Source organism: Onychomys torridus, chromosome 13, assembly GCF_903995425.1.
Source record: "Onychomys torridus chromosome 13, mOncTor1.1, whole genome shotgun sequence".
Taxonomy (NCBI): domain Eukaryota; kingdom Metazoa; phylum Chordata; class Mammalia; order Rodentia; family Cricetidae; genus Onychomys; species Onychomys torridus.
Genome location: NC_050455.1, coordinates 77,281,023 through 77,302,249, shown reverse-complemented (window position 1 = coordinate 77,302,249; position 21,227 = coordinate 77,281,023). Strand labels below are relative to the sequence as shown.

Sequence of the window (21,227 nt, the reverse complement as noted above, 5' to 3'; positions counted from 1 at the left end):
TACCTTCCAGGCTTTTAACTAAGTTTACAGCAAGTTCAAATGTGTTCCTCCTTCTCTCCAACTTCTTTTGTGTCTTACTGTGGAGACTTGAAAAAAAATCACTCCAAATCATTGCTCCTACACTTTTCACCCTGTTGCTTATTTTCTTCTATGCTTTAAGCATTGAGGCTGAAGAACAGGGTCTCCCCATTGTATTCACTGTTGACTCTTTAGGTGGCTTCCCTAGCAAAGGTGCAAATGCCTTCAAGGTTTACTGCCCTTAAGTAAACATTTGTTTGTATCTTCTGCAGAGAAGAGGTTATTCTAGTATGTGATCTTGAAAAATCTGACAAATACCAAAGAATCAATATAAAAATTTAACTAAATATACCCCCATTGCTGCAAGTAGAAATGATTATGATTAAATTCCATTTCTGGAGCTTTAAGGATTGAACTATTGTATTACTGTTTTATTGGACTTTCCATTGATAAAAAGCCATTGTTGGACTAGCTGGACCACAACCTGTAAGCCACTCTAATAAATAGTCTTTGTAAATATTATTTCTACCATTTCTGTTCCTCTAGATAACCCTAACTAATACAGTGACTCAATCTCTCTGAATCTTTTCTATTGGCTCTTTTGCAATAAGGGATATACTTATCTGTGGATATAAGGACAAATATTTAGATTATAGATGGAAATTGTTGGTTTCAGAAGATAGCTGAATAGGGTCTGTTCTAGGGTCAACATCTGTAAGACACTGGTAGTTGGCTAAGGTTGAGATCCACAACTGGTCAAAATGATGAAGTAACTATGGGGTACATCATTCTAATTGATACATATACAACATGACTTCTATGCCTGTGGTTCAAGGAAAGTTTCAGAAAACATGGCAGAAAAATTGTGAAAACCAGACAACCAAGATGCCTGGTGCTAGATAGTGTCTCTTAGCTATGACAAAGAAGGTACACCCATGACAATTCAACCATATGGTTATCTAAACAAAATCTATATAGTGACACCAGATGACACACCACTGTGGATCAGGAAAAATTCACAAGGTCCTACCCCTAGATAAAAAAACTACAGGCAATTAATGTCTGCTGTGAGAAAGAGAATAATTTTCTCCATAGATAAAGCACTTTGATAGGTTATCCAATCTCCAGTGCATGGTTTTATGATGCTTTCTGTACTGTCTGTGTCTTCCAGGCAACGTGTGTGTGTGTGTGTGTGTGTGTGTGTGTGTGTGTGTAATTTTAACATTTCATCAATTTGCAGGATTTAGAGAGGGATGTAAATGATCCAAATAAAAATCGCAAAAATTAAAATAAAATAAAAAAATATTGTCGGAAGCAGATGCAGAAATCCATGGCCAAGTGCCAGACCGAGCTCCAGGAGTCCAATTGATGAGAGGAGGGATTGTATGAGCAAGGGACATCGAGCTCATGATAGGAAAACTTACTGAAACAGCCTGCCAGAAGAAGCTCATGAACTGTGGACCAACAGCTGTGGAGCCCCCATGGAACTGGACTAGGCCCTCTGGATAGGCAAGACAGTTGTTTAGCTTGAACTGTCTAGGGGACCTGGAATCCATCCATGGTGTATGAGCTGCCTTTTTGGAGCCCAGTGCCTGTGGTGGGACTCCTTGGTGCAGGGGGAGGGGCTTGGACCTGCCTCAACTGAATGTGCCAGGCTCTGCTGACTCCCCATGGGAGGCCTTGCCTTGTAGAAGGTGGGAATGGGGGTGGGGGGTTTGAGGAGGAAGCCTGGTGGGCAGGAGGAGGGAGGACAGGGGGATCTGTGGTTGGTATGTAAAATGAATAGAAAATTTAATGATAAAAAAAAATAAATAAAAATGTTGTCATTTAGCAATATGGATAAACACATTAGAGGAAAATCTCTAAAGGATTCTGATTTAGCCTGTGACAATGTAGCATAGTACTTCAACTAATGTTACTGATGGTTTTTTTTTTAAATTGATAAATGACAATTTTATTTTTTATGCATATAGGTTGATGAAAAGCCATTACTAGTTCTATGAAAACTGAACATTTCAATTGAAAGGCATAGTATGTGTACTTATTAAATAACATTTTCTAAAATACAGCTTTAGAACATAAAACATGCTTGTTTAATTTCAGTACAATGGATTCAAGACAAACTACACATGTTACACGCATGAAGGCTAGATTACAAATTATCATAGTCACCATCATCATCATCATCTTCACGCTGTCTTTTCAGGACATTTGCTGACTCACTGGCTGTATTTTGTGATACCATATTAATAGTAATAAGGATGTCTTTGGACCCAATGAGTGGGTGGTTGATCAGATCATTCTGAACTGCCGATGTTGCAGGGGTTGAAGCTTTCACGGCAGGGGACTGAGAAGCAGGCATCTACACTGCAAACCTGTCCTGTGAGGGACGTTGGAGTGCCTACTGTAGTTGAGACACACATAGTTTGCAGAGTTGGTGTGCCTACTTGGGAGTACTTGGTCTGCTAGAAACTGAACCAACACTTAACCATGGAACTGTTATTCTTCCTGCAAGAGTAGATGCCTTTTTTTGTAAGGACTTGAGCCTATAATTTGGGGCAGTTAGACAATATCTACCAATGGCAATCTAGGACTTGAATATGGCTTGATCAATGGCAAAGGGGTTTAGTTTCTTTGTCTTGCAATATCTAAATAAATAGATAGATAGATAGATAGATAGATAGATAGATAGATAGATAGATAGATAGATAAATAAGTGAGTGAGTGAGTGAGTAAATAAATAAATAAATAAATAGCTCTCGGGGGAGGAGAAGTGAACGACTGGTCGCAAGGCACTGGATGGCCAACCGCACATCGTCTGCATCAACAGTCGCCTTCTTAGTGTGGCTTGAGTATATTTTAGCATCATCTAGAATTGTGGTCACGTATTGGAAGGCAAACTCCAGCATCTGATTTATAACTCTTGGCTCATATTCTGTATTCCTCATATCCTTAAGGATTTGTGCCATCATCTGTGCATCTTTCGGCATGCTCTTGGGAGAAGCCATCTTGCCATACTCCATGATATCTGGTGATCAGACTTCTTGAACTAAATCCTCCACATTAATGTACTTCAGTCCTGATCTTGATGCAAGATCCTTGCCTAGCGTGGTTTTTCCAACCCCTGGTGTACCGGTGAGCAGGATGTTCGTAAGCTTCACAGTCCTCCCTCACTGGCAGCCAGCGCCTCAGCTTCAATCACCCCACACAGAGCTCTCCAGGGAGGAGCTGGAAAGGGCAGGCAGCAGTGGGTGCCCCAGGCTTGCTCTCCTTGAGGCCCTGTAAAGTACTCCCAATGCACTTCAGGCCCCCTTGGGCACGCACCAATGACTTCCAGGCCTTGCGTGCTACGCTTCCATGGAATGCTGGAAGTCAGGCCACCATGCTGGCCTGCAGTTTGGGTCAGGCAGTACCCCGGACCTGTTACTGATGTTTTCATAGTTAGTTGATTAGTAAAGGGTTTCATTCTGTAGCTAAGGATAGCCTCAAACTCATGGTGATCCTCCTGCCTCAGTCTTGCACGTGCTGAGATTAAAGGCACAGGCTATTATACCTGGCTGTTTGCTCCTTTATAGACTTTGGGGCTTTAAACCTGCTTTCCTAGAGAGTTGATAAGATATGGGAAAAGTGACGAAAAACAATTTTGCAGGCTCTTTTCTACACGAATCTTTAGCAGAACTCAGGCATTATTTGTAGTTTGGAATATAATGGAGAACACAGGGAGTTAACCATTAGATTCTTGATGTATATAAAAGCATCTCTACTCATACTTGTCAAGTGATATTGGTGGTGCTTTATATTCTGTTCTCACCAATCTCTCCAGCGTTTCCAACGACTCTGATATCTGAGTCTTGACCATCTCAAAGGAAAATATCCTTTCCAGTTTTTACCTTCTCTTTACCTTGTCGCTTCCACTGACACCATCATCCTTCTACTTGTGATTGACTGTAAGCGTGGTGAAGTGTCTTGTATATCTCTATATCAGCCTCTTCTTGCAGACACTAGCTTATCAAAGTGGAAAAGACCTTCCCTTCTCCTTTTTGCCCATCTGGAATTTTCATGAAGTCATATGAGGGGAGGGGATGTGTGCCAATGTGGCACAGTTAGTTAAAGTCCACACTTCCATTATTTTTCTTTGGCTTTATTCTTGTGAAATCATGCCAGTGATCACATAAGTCCCATAATGCCCTATAAATTCAGAAAAATGCTTTACTGTCTCTGAATAAACAGCATATTCTTCAAATTATCATACATTCATTAAAAAATAACAGTGAAAGTATTTTATTTATCCTATTTATGGTGTATGACTGGAAAAAGAAAACTGTGTTCTCAATTATGAAAAGATTCTCTGATTCTATAAATATTAGTACAAGAAAAGTTAAACCCCTTTTCAGATTTGCAGAAAACAAACAATACAGGAATTAGGAGGGCTGTATTAGTACTTTAAGTTTTGGTGAGCACAATCTCTGCACATTGTAATATTTGTGAAAGTGGAGTTTAATTAAATATAGAAAATGTATTAAGAAGAAAGCGAAAATAAAATATGTCCCTGGGTATGTACCAGCATTAGTAAAAAATGTACATGTTATACATTTTCTATATTTTCTATAGGTAATCTAACATCACAGTTAAACTTGACCACAGTGTACTCACTATTCATAACTTAACTAGTTTAAAATTGAATGACAGGATTTACATGTGTTTCCATATCAGTCAAGAAAGGCTCAAATATTTTTCCTCTTCTTTTTTTTCATTTTTGTTTTTATTTCTTTTTACAATATAATCTGGTCACAGTTTCCCCCTTCTTAGCCCCTCCCATATATTCCTTCCAACTTCATACCCTTTCGAAAACAAACAATATATTTTTATGCTTGACACTGGAAAATTATAAAACTAAGTTAATAATTTAAATGAAAATGCTATATTCATGTTATCCTCAGGAAAAGCTGTGGGATTTGGTGTTACTTCTCATGTGTGTGTGTGAGTGTGTATATGTATATGTATATGTATATGTATATGTATATGTATATGTATATGTATGTGAGTGTGTGTATGTACATGTATATAGTGCACACATGTAGAGTCAGAGGTTGATGGCAATCGGCTTCCTTAATTATCCGCCTTAGTTTTAGAGACAGGGTCTCTCAGTGAATCTTAAGGTTAGAAATTGAGCTAGAAACTGGATGGTCAGCAAGTCCCACTGATCCTGCTGTCTCCTCCCATGTGCTTAGATTACAGGCATACATCACCACATGCTTGTTTTAACCAAAAGTCTTATCTTTGAAAGCCAAATGCTGATTATGTTCTCAGGTGGCCAGGAAAATGAATTCTGAGTCTAGCCTAAACTCTGTTTCAGAACATCTTTCAAGTTTTTTTTTTTAATTACTCTGTGTACTTCCTTGTTTACCAAAAATAAACCCAAACTAATAATATATGGTTTTGTATTTCTGTACTTGATTTATTTAGAATGTACTTGAAAAACATGAAGCCCTATACTAACTTTATAAAAATTATAATTTTCATTTAATATTATTCATTGTTTCAGAGAGCATGAAAATTTCATGTAATCATGCAAAATAAACATGATTTAAATATGTTTATTTAAAATGAATATTCAAACCAAACATGGTGATGAATATCTGCAGTAGTAGCCTTTGAGTATTAGAGGCCAAGGATCAGGAATGATCTTGGCTACATAGTTAGTTCAAAACTAACTGAGCTATGTAACACCAATTTCAAACACACACACACACACACACACACACACACACACACGCATGCACACGCACACATACACACACTCACATGTACATATATATGCTTATATATGTATATATTCAAATGCTCAATCATTTCATTGCTATCATTAACATGACATTAATATTACAGAACAGCACAAGGTAATTTTCATGTAAAATTGCAAAATATATTTAGGATGTGGTAAAATTTACGAGAATAAAAATAATGAGAATTTCATGATCCTTAGACATAAGCTACAGATGCCTCTAGCACTGAATTATAAGCTTTTTCTTAGAAAAAATCTCACATATTTTGGAGTCTTTTTAAGCATTCACTTAAACACTGTCATGGCATTTCAGTATCAGAAGCATACTCTTAGTTTACTCTCAAACATTAGTATATTTATACACATATAAAATTGTGATTCATTTCTAAAATATGATTGAGTGATGGTTATTAATCATCATGCTATGATTGACTGACTTTATCCAATTGAAAACATTTTATTGGTGCATTTAATTGAATCCATACAATTTCCTGGACACATCAAATATGACAACAGTTATTCCATAGGGATAAAAAGATTTCCAGAAAATAGGAGATTTTTGTTTTTGTTAGAAAGTTTTTACATAGTGTCTTAGAAATGTTAAGGGGAGAATCATCGGACTTTCCTTTTTTATGGTCATACATGTTTGACCTTTAAGTAATGCAGGTAAATATTACTTTATTATTCTTTTGTATAATTATAAAACCCAAAGACTGTTTATCAACTGTGCTGACACTGAAAATATAATTCAAAACCTGACTCTATAAACACAAAGGCAATTCTTTACACTGAAAAGCATAATTTTCATCCTACTCACTATAATTAAAGTACATTCAATGTCTTTTTGAAGGAATGGAAAATAACAGGCTTGGTGGATTGCCTTCCATTATCAATGCCATACGATGTATGTAATTCACCAAGGACTTTCATTTCCCAGAACTTTTATATATGACAGTCCAACATTAGCAAAACTTTGTTGACACAGTGAGGGACAGAAGTTTACCTGTATGGAGCTGTAAAACAAAAAGATCATTTGGGTGAAGTCCTATCGATTATCTCATTCATCAAACCTGGAATTTACTTCTAAAATGTAGATCTATAATTATGCATTTTATTAAAATGTTTACATGTAAATATATTGTGCATTGAAATTCAATTGATTCAGTTTTTCAGGTCATCTATAATTATTTCCTCAGACTTCTTAACTATGGTGGTCTTAGTTCAATTATACACTTCAATGATTCTCACTCTGCAACAGAAGCCACTGTAGTTTAGCAAAGAAAGGGATACCCGAGTGAAAAATAAAATATGTCTCAGTACTACATTCAATTAAAGATGGACACATATCCTCCCTAAATTGTACCCAGCATTGGATTCTTCTTTAAATAGATTTACCACCAATGTATAGTGTCACTTATAGAATTTGTTTCTGTTCAGTTGCCTAATTTAGAATCCCATCACAGCCTTTCACAGTGCTCATTGTTGCCATACATTAGATTTCATTATTTTCTTACAATGCTTTATTCATAACACTATTTTTCAATTAATTCACTTAATGCCCATGAATGCACACTCATGCGCTTGTGTGCGTGTGTGTGTGTGTGTGTGTGTGTGTGTGTGTGTGTGTGTGTGTGTGTGTTCATGTATCCAAATGTCTACAGATGACATCAGGTCTCTTACTGAACCTAGAGCTGGCTGATTGAGCTAGACTGGCTGGCCAGCTAGCACCAGGAATTTTCTGGTCTTCTCCAAGAAAAGTAGGATTAAGTGACATGAGCCACGCTTACTTATCTAGTGTTTTCTGAGAACCTGACTGAAATCCTCATGCTTATGTGGCAAACATTAACTAACTGAACAAGTCCCCCATTCCTCAATTGTTTTGTTTCATGTTACTTATGTTGTACAGTCATGTAATCTTAGTGAAAAGGGGCTTAGCATACAGTTGTTAAAGATGACTACAAAGAGTGTATCATTAAAATGCTTGGTATCATTTTTTTTATAGAGGTATAGTCCCTGAGTGAAGCCCTCAAAATTGTATATACCCAGTTTAAACATACTTTAAAATATCTCCAGTAAAATATAATGTGATACTAACATCTCATAGCTCTAAAACTGAACCTTACAAGTTAGAGTAGGAGATAGCAAGTTGAATTATTTCTGTCTCCTTTAATGTTTTAATGGTCTTCTATGTACCATGGTTATAAAATTACTCAAGAATACATAATTTTAGTTCAAGGAAAACATATGTTGCCAATTCACATTTTAAGTATTTATGCTAAAAAATAAAATGGCTTTAACTCTTTGAAGTCTTCCTTTCTGAAGTATGAAGAATTATATCTTCTGTAAATGAACCAAAACCTCATGAGCATTTGGCATATGTGTATAGAGTATTAACACACAGTATTCGTTGGTGTATATGATAATTTAATTGTGCTTTGCCTGAATGATTTATTATATAGTATTTAAACCAATTCACAGTGAATTCTAGGCTTTATAAGAAAATATTTAAAATTGTAGTTCTTGCTATACTATCTCACATATATGTATATATATGAATTTTCAGCAGCTTGACTGTTTTTATGTAGTTGTGGTAAGTGCAACATTGAGAAAATATTTTTGCACTTCATTGTATGTCCTTTGCTATGCTAAAATTAGTAATAAAAAGAACAAGTTATACAAGAAAAGGAAGGCAGTCAATAATGTGTTTTGTTATAGTATAGGGAGAAAAAAGATAAAAGCTTTCAAGTTTATCAATTCAGTACCTTTGAAAGCACATTAAAATCACTATGAGGTCAGTTGAAACCATCTAATGAGTGAATGGACCACTTGTTTTTTTCTATTGAACTATTTCCCACAAAAAAAAAAGATTTTTTTTCCAGAAGGACAGGAAATTTAGATAAACTTGGAATACTTTATGATTATAGAAACCACAGTGCTTACATAAATACTAAGAACATTATTAAATAGGTTATGAGCCACTTTGGAGAGGAGATAATGTTGGCAATGGTGTCTATTCAAGCATCAATGGATGCAATAATTATTGTAGCAAGTATGGGGAGAGGCCTACAGTATTTGATTTCTTAAATCTATGACAAAACTTTCAAAGGAAAGCCCTAAAAACATACATACTGTATATAGCAAAACATACTGCATTCACCTGTTTTGATTTTCTACCAAAAATTTATATATTGATCACATCAAGCCAAATCAGATAAGTTTGTAGAATTTTTAGCCAACCATGGTGGGTGGGAACAAATATGATCATAAAATAAAAAGGAAATAGTGCTTTCTGTTTGGGGAGAAGAAAAGGGATAGTACAAATTGGAGATAATGTAAACAGAGAAATGGTCCACTTTTCATATGAAAACAATAAAATTTAAAAAGATGTATAAGGAAAAGTAATAGTAGGGTCTTGCCAAACTTCCTCTGACTGGAGTTTCATTATTGGTGTAAATGGTAAGGTCGACTTGGGTTAATTAAAGATTCAAATTGCCACATGTCTGAACTAATGCCCAAGGTTGTACTAAATGTCATGTAGGTGACATTGGCCACACATTGGCATATAGGACACATGCACTGATATTTGAGTAGTAACCAAAGCTAAATTCCTGAGTAATGGAAGTGGAAGGATCCATCCACTGTCTGAGAACAGGAGTACAGCTTCCAGATGCAATGATCTTCAAACTTTTAAAATGATAAATGTTTTCCTCACATCTTTTTGAGATGTGGAAGAGTAACTACCAACAACTGTTCTAAAGTTATTTTTAGGTGATGTATTTTCTAATTTTGTTGTTGTGATAAAATACTACAGCCAGAAAACACTTGCAGAAGAATTTGTTTTGGCTTATGGTTCCATAACAGCTGGTAAGAAATGACTGCAGGTAGAGGAGAGGGAAGCTGAGATATCATATTTTCATACACAGGCACGAATCAGGGACAGCAAGCAGGGGTGGGGCTAGGCTATGAACTGTCAAAGCCCATCCCTAGCTGTGTACTCCCTCCACAAGGCTGAACCTTGCTACAGTTAAACTCTTAAAGTTTCCATAACCTCCCCAAACACTGCCACCAACTAGAAACCTCATGTCTAACTACATGAATCAATATGTGCCATTTCTATTCAGAAAACCACATTACATGAAGTAAATTAAAGTTATCTCTCAGTTTAGAATAGTGTTTCATGTCTGGTGTCAAAAAAAAAGTAAAATACAGCCTCCAAATTTGGACATACTCATCAACCAATTGGATAAGGAATCTAGTGTTTTATAGTAATTTAATTCTTTTTAAATATGATGTAAAAAGAAAACCATAAAAAATAGAATAAGGAATAGAAAACTGCAGTATAGCTCTATGAATTTTCATTAAATCACCCAAATTGAAAACCAACCTGAGGCCAGAAGACTCTGGTCCTCTTCCAATGGCTGTTCCTATGACTGTAACTTCAATCTTGCCTTTAATTTAGCTTTTCTTGTTTTTTAACCATGTGTAAATGACAACATGAGAATATAAATATTATTACTTGATAATTTTGCTCAATAAAGACATGTATATGTTTTCATATGGCAGCCACTGGCTGGTTCTAACTCTTACATAATATTGTAGTGTACTTAGGAATATTTCACATTAATTATCTATCATATACTGCCAATTGGAATTTGAGCTATATAGAATTATTGTTTATTATGAATAGTTCTTTTGTAAATGTTCTTTCTATATATTCAAACTGGAACATCTTGGTTATAAATTATTTATATTCTCAGCCTTAAATGGTATGGTTAGCTTTCTCCAAATGTTCATATCAGTTTTTATTCCATTAGGACAAGCATGGGACTTTAGTGGCTTCATATCTTTGCCAATGGTTGTTATTATATTTTTTTATGATAGCTATTTTGAAGAATGTGGTTGGTATGGTTTGTAATTCTAATAATAATGGAGTGGTCAAAATGAAGATAGGCGTCTCCAAACTTGAGAACTTTCTAAAATCAGGGTGACTCCTAAGGGAGAAATCAAAGGGAATTAGAATACAATTCATCTTGCTATTTAGAGGTGTCTTCCTTTCTCCTCCTACTGAAAGCAGAATCACACCAGGAACTTAAAAGAACAAAGTCTTCAACTCTTCAGATACTCCTATTTCTATTCAATACTAAAGAAAACCTTCAATTATCCCGAATTTTATTTCTAACAGGGTAAAATAATACCCTGAAGTGAAAAAGATACAAGGAAATTTAATTTTAGGTTATAGAGAGATTGCTTTTATAAAGCTATGTTTATAATTTATAAACTACTCAAAAATACATCAGAATCCTTAACATGGCCGCATGTGTCTCTAGTCCCAGCACTGAGGAGACTGAGGCAGGAAGATGGACAGTTTCATTCTTTTCCAGGCTGTATAGTGAAACCACATGTCAATACACTCAGGGTGCTTTTTGTCTAGCTTTATCCACTTACCTGCAAATTTCATGATTCTTTTTTAACTACTGAATAATATTCTATTGTGTAAATGTGCCACATTTTATTTACCTATTCACCTTTTAATGACCAGTATAAAGTTTCTGACTATTATGAATACAGCAACAATGAGTAAGTGTTGAGACAGTGTCCCTGTAGTAGGATGTAGAGTCCTTTGAGTATATGCCAAAGAATGGTATAGCCAGATCTTGAGGTAGATCTATTCCCTGCTTCCTTAGGAACTGTAACACTGATTTCCATAGTGGCTTGTACAAGTTTGCACTCCCACCATCAATGAACAAGAGTTACCCTTACTGAACATCCTCACCAGCATGAGCTGCCGTTTGTTTTATTGATCTTGGTCATTCTTAGTGGTGTAAGATCACTCCGAAAGGTTTGATTTGTGATTTCTTGATAACTAAGAATGTTGAACATTTCTTTAAGTGTTTCTTGGCCAGTTATATTTCATATTTTGAGAACTCTCTTTTTAGATCTGTACCCCATTTTTAATTGGGTTATTTATCTTCCTGATGTCCAGTTTTTTTTTTCAGTTCTTTATGTATTTTAGATATTAGCCCTGTAGTAGATACGAAATCAGTAGAGATCTTTTCCCATTCTGTAGCCTATAGCTTTTTCTAAATGATGGTGTCCTTTGTCATATAGCTTTTCAGTTTCATGGTATCTCACTTATTATTTGTTGTTTTTAGTGCCTGTGCTTTTGGTGTTCTGTTCATAAAGTACTTTACTGGGTCAATGAGCAAAGACCATTGCCCACTTTCTCTTCTATCAGATTCAGAGTAGCTGACCTTATGTTGGGGTCTTTAATCCCTTTAGAGTTGAGATTGCGTGATAAGGGTCTATTTGATTCTTTTACATAGAGCCATTCAGTTTAACCAACACCATTTTTTGAAGATGCTGTCTCTTCTTTAGTGTGTATATATCTTTTCGATAAGGAAGTCAATTCTTAAAATGTGGAATGGTAAAGGTTAAAAGTAATACATTATTCATACTTTGTGATGGGGGATTTCAGTGCTGCAGTCAATTCATTTTTTCATACCCTGAGTAAAATAGAATATTGTCTAGTGAAATACAACTCCCTAGTAATGGAAAGTCTCAATTTGCTAGTTTTGAGATGCAGTTTATAGTTTCAAAAATACTCAAAAATTTAATGAATGTCAGTTAAGAAATATTTGTTCCTATAAGCAATAAAACAATGAAAGTTAGGAACAGTGATTTAATTCAATAAGTTTAGATACTTCATAAAGGAACACCCAAAAAGCAGATAACTTAAAAAAAAAAAAACATACCTTAAAATGCAGTAAAAAATAATCAAGTTCTCCATGCTGTACCCACAAGCACTTTATGTTCATTCAGCCCATTGCTAGCTCATGTCTATTCACACACTTTGTCTAGTTTATTAACTCACAGCTCTTTGACGCCATCAGAGTATCTCTGAAGAAACTGCTGAGTCATGAGTCACCTGGCATCTCTGGGATATTTTCAGGTTCTCCAGTGCTACAACCTCCTGGAGCCCCAGAAGGGACACATGTTTTAGATAGGAGAGAATATTGACTGGAATACTCACATTCTAAAAAGTCTATACTTTGTTAACACATCTATCTTCCTTACTTCTAAGGATTAACTGGCTTATAAACTTGATCTCCTTGAAATTAAATCAGTTGCACTGACACTTTCCTCAGGAAGCAGGATGAATACCCAGCGACTCATTGGAACTGGCAATTACCCACTGTGTGTGAGAATATCATCAGAAATCTAGATACCTATAGCTTTTTCTCTGTCACTCAAGTGATTGAATTCCCAGGGACTGTGGTCATTACCCAAAGCTATAAATGAGACCTTTGTAATGTGAAGCAATTAGAGGCTCAGTTTCAGTTTCATTGTGTAGGGTATTAGAGAGGTAGAATAGAAATTATCCATGATATGTAACATAAAAATTAAGGAGTAGATGGCGATCCCAACACCAAGGTACTGTTTATAGTATATGATCCATTTACACTTGGCACTTAACCAACAGTGAGTAAAGCTATCCAAGGAGTCTGAAAGATCATTTGGAACACTGGCAAAGAGTTTGGCACAAGACGCTATGCATTAGTATACTCAGAATGTGTAAATTGTCATAATGACTCTTAAACACACCCTTGTCTGTAGCAGAATCATCAGGTAACGAAGCCAGACAACTTGATGAGAAATGGCTGTCTTATTTACTTCCTTGATATTCCGCAATCTATAAATTAACAATCTAAAAAGGCTTCAGCTGACCTACCGTTTCAACAGGAGAGTCTCATGGAAGAGTAGTAAGTGATGTTTTTCTATGCATGAAAATAGAAATGCACCAGAATAGAACACATCAGAGCACTTCAACATCTTGGGAAAATTACCATTTCAGATTAACATTCCTTTTAATGAATAATAGTAACAATCAGGTTTTATTAAAGGTGAAAATTGTTTTAACTTTTTATGCATAAAATTTGTATTAGCATATATTCATTGTGCATAGTGATGGGACAAAAAAGCAAGCAGGTTCCATACTGCTCAATGCTGTGGGATGTTCTGTATGTCAAATGTGTTGCTCTGATTGGTTAAAATAAAGTGCTGATTGGCCAGTAGCCAGGCAGGAAGGATAAGGTAGGCGGGACAAGGAGGAGGAGAAGGCTGGGAAAAGGAAGGCTGAGGAGAGAGATACTGCCATGACAAGATGTAAGGTACTGGTAAACAACAAGCCACGTGGCAAAGTATAGATTTATAGAAATGGGTTAATTTAAGATAGAAGAAGTAGATAACAAGAAGCCTGCCACGGCCATACAGTTTGTAAGCAATATAAGTGTCTGTGTGTTTACTCAGTTGGTTCTGATTGTCTATGGGCCTGGCAGGTGAGAGAGATTTGTCCTGACTATGGGCCAGACAGGAAAAATCTAACTACAGCTCAAGAGTTCTGAAGTTTTATGATTTGGATGTGAATCATCCTGTGGAGATGCTCCGATTTGAGTATTTGGTCCCCAGGTGCAGGTGCTGTTTTGGGAAAGTATGGAAACTGGAGAGTAGGGTGTAGGTAGAGGAAGTGGGTCCCTGGTAATCACTCTTGAGGTTTACAGCCCACCTCAGACTCCTGCTTTCTGTTCTGCCAAGATCTGAGGTGGCAAAGAATCATGGCAGCAAATATCTCACTTAATCCTCCTGGACTATGGGACCAAATAAATCCTTCCTCTTTCGACTTGGCTTTTTGTCAGGTGTTTGGAGATGAAGAAAGTGGCTAAAACATGAGGCGACTCTGCATTCATCACATATATCTCCAGTGTCCACTTGAGACTTGTGATTATAGTCACATTGGCACCCAAAGACAAAAGATCATTTCTGCTTTAAGATGCAGTCTTTCTTTCTGGTGAAAACTTATGGCTACTAGGGGTATGAGGCAGGAACTCAGAATCAAACTCTTCCCTCATAATTAAAAAAAAAACTGAAGTAAATGATGTAATGGGTCAGAATACAAGTTTAAGTTCAAAATTTGAGTTCTTTTCATGGCTAGAGACAAAATTCAAACTTGCTTTGAGCCAGCACCACTTTCCTGTCATCTCCTGTCATCTATGTTAAAGGAGGAAACACGGAATTTCAGAAAGAAATGACATTTTCACTATCCCTAGGGAAAAAAATTATTCCTATGTTGAGAATTAAATGGTTAAGAAGCAACATGAATGGAAAGTAAAACTGCATTGACTGAAGTTGTTTTCTGTTTCTGTTGAGAAGCTGTGGTATTGCAGACATTAAATTTAAACAAATTAATGTCTATTTATTCTCCTTAGATACATCATGACATAAGTATGGCTTTAGCTAAAAACAGTAATAACCCCAGACTGCTTCTCATGCAGCTAAGGTGTTTATTTTTCACTCAGCAAACTGATAGTCTATTATGTGTGTCTCTTTCATTGTGCCAGGATCCTGCCTACTTCTCATGGCATTCAGTTCTCACCTTCATGTTTAGTATCTACCATGTTTCAGCACTATTCTATTGTAAAGAATTCTGCCAAGGGGCAGGGAGAAACTTCAGTGAGTAAAAGGCAGGCCATACAAGGCTGATTTAGATTTAGATTCTCAGAACCCACACTAGAGAAGAGCTGACACCCAGACTTTGACTTCCACATGCACATGGTGAATGCCTGTCTGTCTCTGTCTCTGTCTCTCTGTCTTTCTATCTCTCTTTCTCATACACACATGCACACAAAGAAAGAATAATAAAACTAATTTTAAAAAGTAATTCTATCAAATATCCTCATATATTTTAGTTACATATCTCTGATAGTACCTAGCTTTTTCTATGTTCCAGTATGAGAATGAATATATCTTGTTATCATTGGTCCAAGGAAAAAGAAATTATATTGAAAATTAATATATACTCTGACCTTCCAGAATGGTTTTCTACTATTGTGTTTTTTCATCTACAAATTCAAACATCACTGATAATATGCTATACAAAATATCAAGTTCTCTTATAACAGAATTCCTTCATTATTGAGATGGGTTCATTTAATGGTGGTCCATGTGGGAATCTTATCCATTTAGCAGGCAGAATCTGTTGCCATATTCAAAGGAAAAGGCCTTTAATGAGCACCTTTATCTGCATTTAACCATCTCCTAACAAGTGGAAAAGAAGAAAAAGTTCTGTATCTGCCTAGACTTCTTTTACCTCAAAGTAATCAAACTGCAAAGCAGCCCTTGACTGTGAACTAAAGAGCAGGGCATTGAACTGTGAACTGCAATCACACAGCAACTGAAGGCCTGGAGCTCTTTCTAGAAGAATGAGCTTTCTGCCTGAGTGTTCCTTTCGGAAGAGAGAAATGAAATGTCACAGCAATTATCTGGGCAGTGGACAGTGCAGAGAAAGCTGGCTGTGGCCAGAGTCCTAATTACTGGAGCAGGCAGAGATGGATCCAAGCAACTTCTGTCATTTCAAGGTGGGTTTAGTGAGAGGACCATGAGAATTCCTCAGAAATTTCCTGGATGCATACAAACAAGCCTGGCACATGCTGTGGGAATGCTTGAGGGTTTGTATTCCCAAGCAGTGTTTCTAATCACCAGTTCTGTTACTCCACATAATGAAAAAGTGTGGCTAAGAATTTGTCTGTAGTAATAGAAGTGGAGCACTCCATTCTTCCAAATTCTGGCTAATTTCTTAATATATGAAGTTCCATTACTTGAGTCTAGCAAAAATGGCAGTGATCTGTTTTGGCTTTTACCTATATATCAAACTTATAAGGATGTAAGATCACCACCCTGGAAACTATGGGGTAAGAAATGCTAGGTAGCCACACATCTAGCTTTAAAAGTAGAATATTCTAGGGGCTAGGCAGATACATACATTCATTGGCAAAATGCTTGCCTCACAAGCAGGAAATCAGAGTTTAGTCTCTATAACCCAAAAGAAAGAGAAAGCTGAGTGTGGTGACAAATGATTATGCTTCTAGAACTGGGAACATGGAAACAGGCTAAATCTGGAGCCTGCTGGTCAGCAAACCTACCACTTTTGGAGAAATGAAGGCCAGAGACAGACTCTGTATTAAAAACCAAGGTGGACAGCATGTAAGGAATGAAAGCCAAAGTTAGCTTCTGCCTTTCACATGTGTATACAGGCATGTGCCCCCCACACAAACATAAGTATTTTCACACATACATACATACACAAAAGTTATATTTCATACACAAAGCATACACAAATTGATTTCAAAGAACAAATCTTGCTCCTAAAGTAAATAGCAGAATCACTGGTGTTCAATCTCAATCTCTCTCTCTCTCTCTCTCTCTCTCTCTCTCTCTCTCTCTCTCTCTCTCTCATAAACTACAAAATACCTCTCATGGCCCACTTATCATGGATGTCCATGTATTGGACTTAAGGGGTACCTCTAGTACAGAGAGTTGCAGTCAGGAGCTCACATTGTACATCCGGAGGAAGGTGTGGGTGACAATGCTGGTTGCTCTCTCTCTATGTTTTTGGTAGTAACTGGATTACTAAAGCTATTGATACTGTATACCTACCTCCCAGGAGAATGTATTAAGACAGAGTACAATTTGGAGATTTAAAAAAAAAAAAAAAAACCTCCGTCAGCTTAATTGAATGTTCATTTTGTTTTAGTTTTTATGTTTTTAGGAAGATTCTTCTATCTGACATCCTGAGTCACTTGCTATGATGACTCTGTATGGAAACTGAAGTTGTTGATGGACCAGTTTCATAGGAATTAACTTAATGTTTTAGATTCATAATTCTGTGAACACAATTGTGTGTTTATCCTGGAAGAGTTAGGAAATTTCAACATATCTACACAAAATGCATAGTTCTATAGTCCTGTGCATGAAATGTGAAGTATGGGGAGAAACTAAGCATTATAAACTGTTTGTAACACAAATCTTAAATGGTCTTATTAATTTAAAAAAAAAAAACCCAGAAGCCATGTATTGGGGCAAAATTCTGAAAGATCAGAGAAGCAGAACAAGCCACAGCTAACCCCACCTCCCCAGCTTCTCACCCAATCCTGTTTCCTCAGACTAGAAACCTCTGAGTCCTCATTGGAATGGATTTCAGCTGAATTGCTGCTAAACAGCTAAAAGCTCAAAAGCCTGGTTTTCATGCCTTATATATCTTTCTGCTTCCTTCCATCACTTCCTGAGATTAAAGGTGTGTGTAACCATGCCTGGTTCAAGGTATGGCCTTGAACTCACAGAGATCCAAGTAGATCTCTGCCTCCAGAATGCTAGGATTAAAGACATGTGCTACTACTGCCTAACCTCTATGTTTAATATAGTAGCTGTTCTGTTCTCTGACCTCCAGATAAGTTTATTAGGATGCACAATATATCAACCACATCTGTTGGTACTGGGAAAGGGAATTCACCTTTATGTGAGTATAAAATAACCAGCAGAACTGAAGTCAAACAACTTTACCTGAATAAAATGCAAATTGAGCATGAAAGACATGACAAAGATGAATGGGAAAGCATATACATTGGTTGCTTTAATTTGCATCTTTTTAAAATTTGCATTCTTTTTCTTTTGAGACAGGGTCTCCAACTATAGCCTAGGTTTGTCTATGTCTAACTGGGTTGTATCTTAAAAGTATTTTTTTTAATTCAGTAAACTAACAAGTGATTAGTAAGTTGCCTCAATATTTTAAATAACCTTTTACATTCAGGCTGAACATTAACAAAACAGTCAGGGTTCCTTTGTTAGGCTGGGGGAAATGACTTATTCTTAACATACTATAATTGAAAGAATATGACACACAAGCACCATCAGAAACTATTATGGCAACTGTCTTTATAGGTTGTCTTTTTCCTTCCAGGTCTTTCTTTGTAGCTGGTTCCCACAATGGGGTTTTGTTTTGTCCTGTTCCAAACTGATAGGCTATTTCTTTCTTCTTTTCCTATATGATGCTCTCAGATGGTTTTACAGATGAAATTACTTAGTCATTGCCTAACCATTGCTAACCCCTGAGCTACCCAGAAGCAGGGACATGTCTTGGAAGCCAAGACACATTCATTTCCTTTGAACTTTTAATAATGGTGTCAAATTTCAAACACATGTAACATAGGTTACATAAATAAAGCCTACTGAAAATGAGCAGAGAGCATCTGAGAGGTAAAGGAATGGAATAAAGAAAACATGTTAAAGCCAGACAACCTTAGTTAGGAACTAAGACAAAAAATATTTTAACCTTCTGGACAACTAGTTGGATGGACCTCCATGAAAATGGGCTGTCTCTTCTTGAATAGCTTCAGCAAACTCAAACAGTAGGCAAGTATCAAGCATAAAGATAGTAATGACAGCTACTAATAGTAAAACTTTAACCTTACACTTTCAAATTCAATACAGAAAATAACGCTATACTTGAAGAAACAATTTAAGTTTAGGATGAGAAAAACTTTGAAATTAGGTGTCAAAACTAGAGAAATAGAAATAAATTAACAATTTTTTTCAAGTAAAAACTGAAAGAACAGAAGAGAAAATAAATAAAACATAATGATTACTGAGGAAAAGCAGGGAGGAAAAGATTTAAATCAAAGTGAAATAAAGGTTTAAAGAATGTCACAAACACTGAAGATAATTTTAAAAATCCAAATTAATAGCACTGTATTTTATATCCTCTTCCTTGGAAGATCTCCTCCCATGTCATCTCTTTCACTAGTTACCTAACCACTGTGGTTGTTCTGATTGAAACACGTATACCTAAAGCTTAAAATCTAAGATTTGCAATATTTGTCTTTTTGAGTCCAGGTTACCTCACTCAAGATTGTTTCTAGCTCCCTCAATTTATCTGAGAGTTTTATGATTTCATATTTCTTAACAGGTGAATAGCATTCCATTGTGTGATGGGTGATGTTGTTCTATATACTGTGAATATGTGTTGCTCTGATTGGTTGATAAATAAAGCTGTTTAGCCAGTGGTGAGGCAGAATAAGGTTAGGTGGGATATTCTAACTGGAAAGATAGAGGAGAAGAACAGAGATAGAGAAGATGTTGCCAGTTGTCAACATGAGAAGCAAGGTACTATAGGCCACAAGCCACATGGCAAAGTATAGATTTATAGAAATGTGTTAATTTTAGAAGAAAGAGCTAGCTAGTGAGAAGCCTGAGCCATTAGGCCATACAGTTCATAACTAATATAAGCCTCTGTGTGTTCATTTGGGTCTGAGTGGCTGTAGGACCATGGGGCCATGGGAGCCGGGAAGGACCAGAAAAACTTTAGCTACAATTGTGTAAATTTACCACATTTCTACTGTGCATTCATCAGTTGATGGATATCTAGACTGTCTTCAGTTTCTAGCTACTATTGGTAGACCAGCAGTAAACGCAGATGAGTAAATACCTCTGTAGTAAGATTTAGAGCTCTTTGGTTATATTCCGAAGTGTGGTAGAACTAGATTATGTAGTAGATTTTCAGTGTTTTGAGGGACTGCCACATGATTTCCATAGAGACTGTACCAGTTTGTAATCCCACCAGAATGTGTTCCCATTTCCCTGTTATTGTCTTATTAACCTTGGCCATTCTGATTGGAGTAAGATAAAATATCACAGTAGTTAATTCACATTTCCCTGATATCTAACTATATTGAAGATTTTTTACATGTTTCTCAGCCCTTTATGTTTCATCTTTTGATAACTCTCTATTTGGTCCTATACCTCATTTTTTAAAATTTGGTTATTTGTTTTGTGTTTTTTGTTTTTGTTTGTTTTTTAGTTCTTTATTCTAGATACTAACCCCCTACCAGATATATAATTGGTAAGGATTCTCCCCATTCTGTATGTTCCTGCTGTGTGTGAATGGTGGTGTCCTTTGTGGTATAAAAGCATTTTAGTTTAATGGGGCCGCATTTTTCTGTGTCTTATTCAGAAATCCCCTTTCCTGTGCCATTGAGTTCAATCCTATTCCCCATTTTTGTGTATGATCAGACTCAGGATAATTGTTCTTATGTTGAAGTCCTTGATCCATTTGGAGATGAGTTTTGTGCAAGGTGATAGATACAGGTCTATTTTTATTCTTCTACATACAGCCATCCAATTAGACCACCACCATTTGGTGAAGAGGATAGCTTACCTTCATTTCATATTTTGGCTTCTTTGTCAAAAATCAGGTCTCCATACATGTATGGAATTATGTCTGGATCTTCAGTTTGATCCCATTGACTGATGTTTCTGCTTTTATGCCAATACCATATTGCCATGTTTTTGTTATTATTATTAATATAGCTTGGGTTGTGATGCCTCCAGAAATTCTTTTTTTATTCAGGATTGTCAGAATTGGTTTGACTATCTTGGTTATTTTATTTGTTTGATTGTTTATTTATTGGTGTGTGTATGTGAGTTTTCATATGAAACTTAAGATTTCGTCTCTTAATTCCTGTGAAGAATAGTGTTGAAATTTTGATGGAGATTATATTGAAACTGTAGATTGCTTTTGGTAAGATGAGCATTTTTA

The 21,227-nt window shown here is 36.2% G+C and overlaps 1 protein-coding gene and 1 pseudogene across 1 annotated transcript in view; one reads left to right on the top strand and one right to left on the bottom strand.

The window, feature by feature from the left end:
• The window catches only part of Dok6 (docking protein 6), a 465,356-nt gene that overhangs the window by 375,389 nt on the left and 68,740 nt on the right, over nucleotides 1-21,227 (top strand). The gene's annotated exons all lie outside the window — the stretch shown is intronic.
• Nucleotides 2,171-3,041, bottom strand: LOC118594520 (annotated as a pseudogene).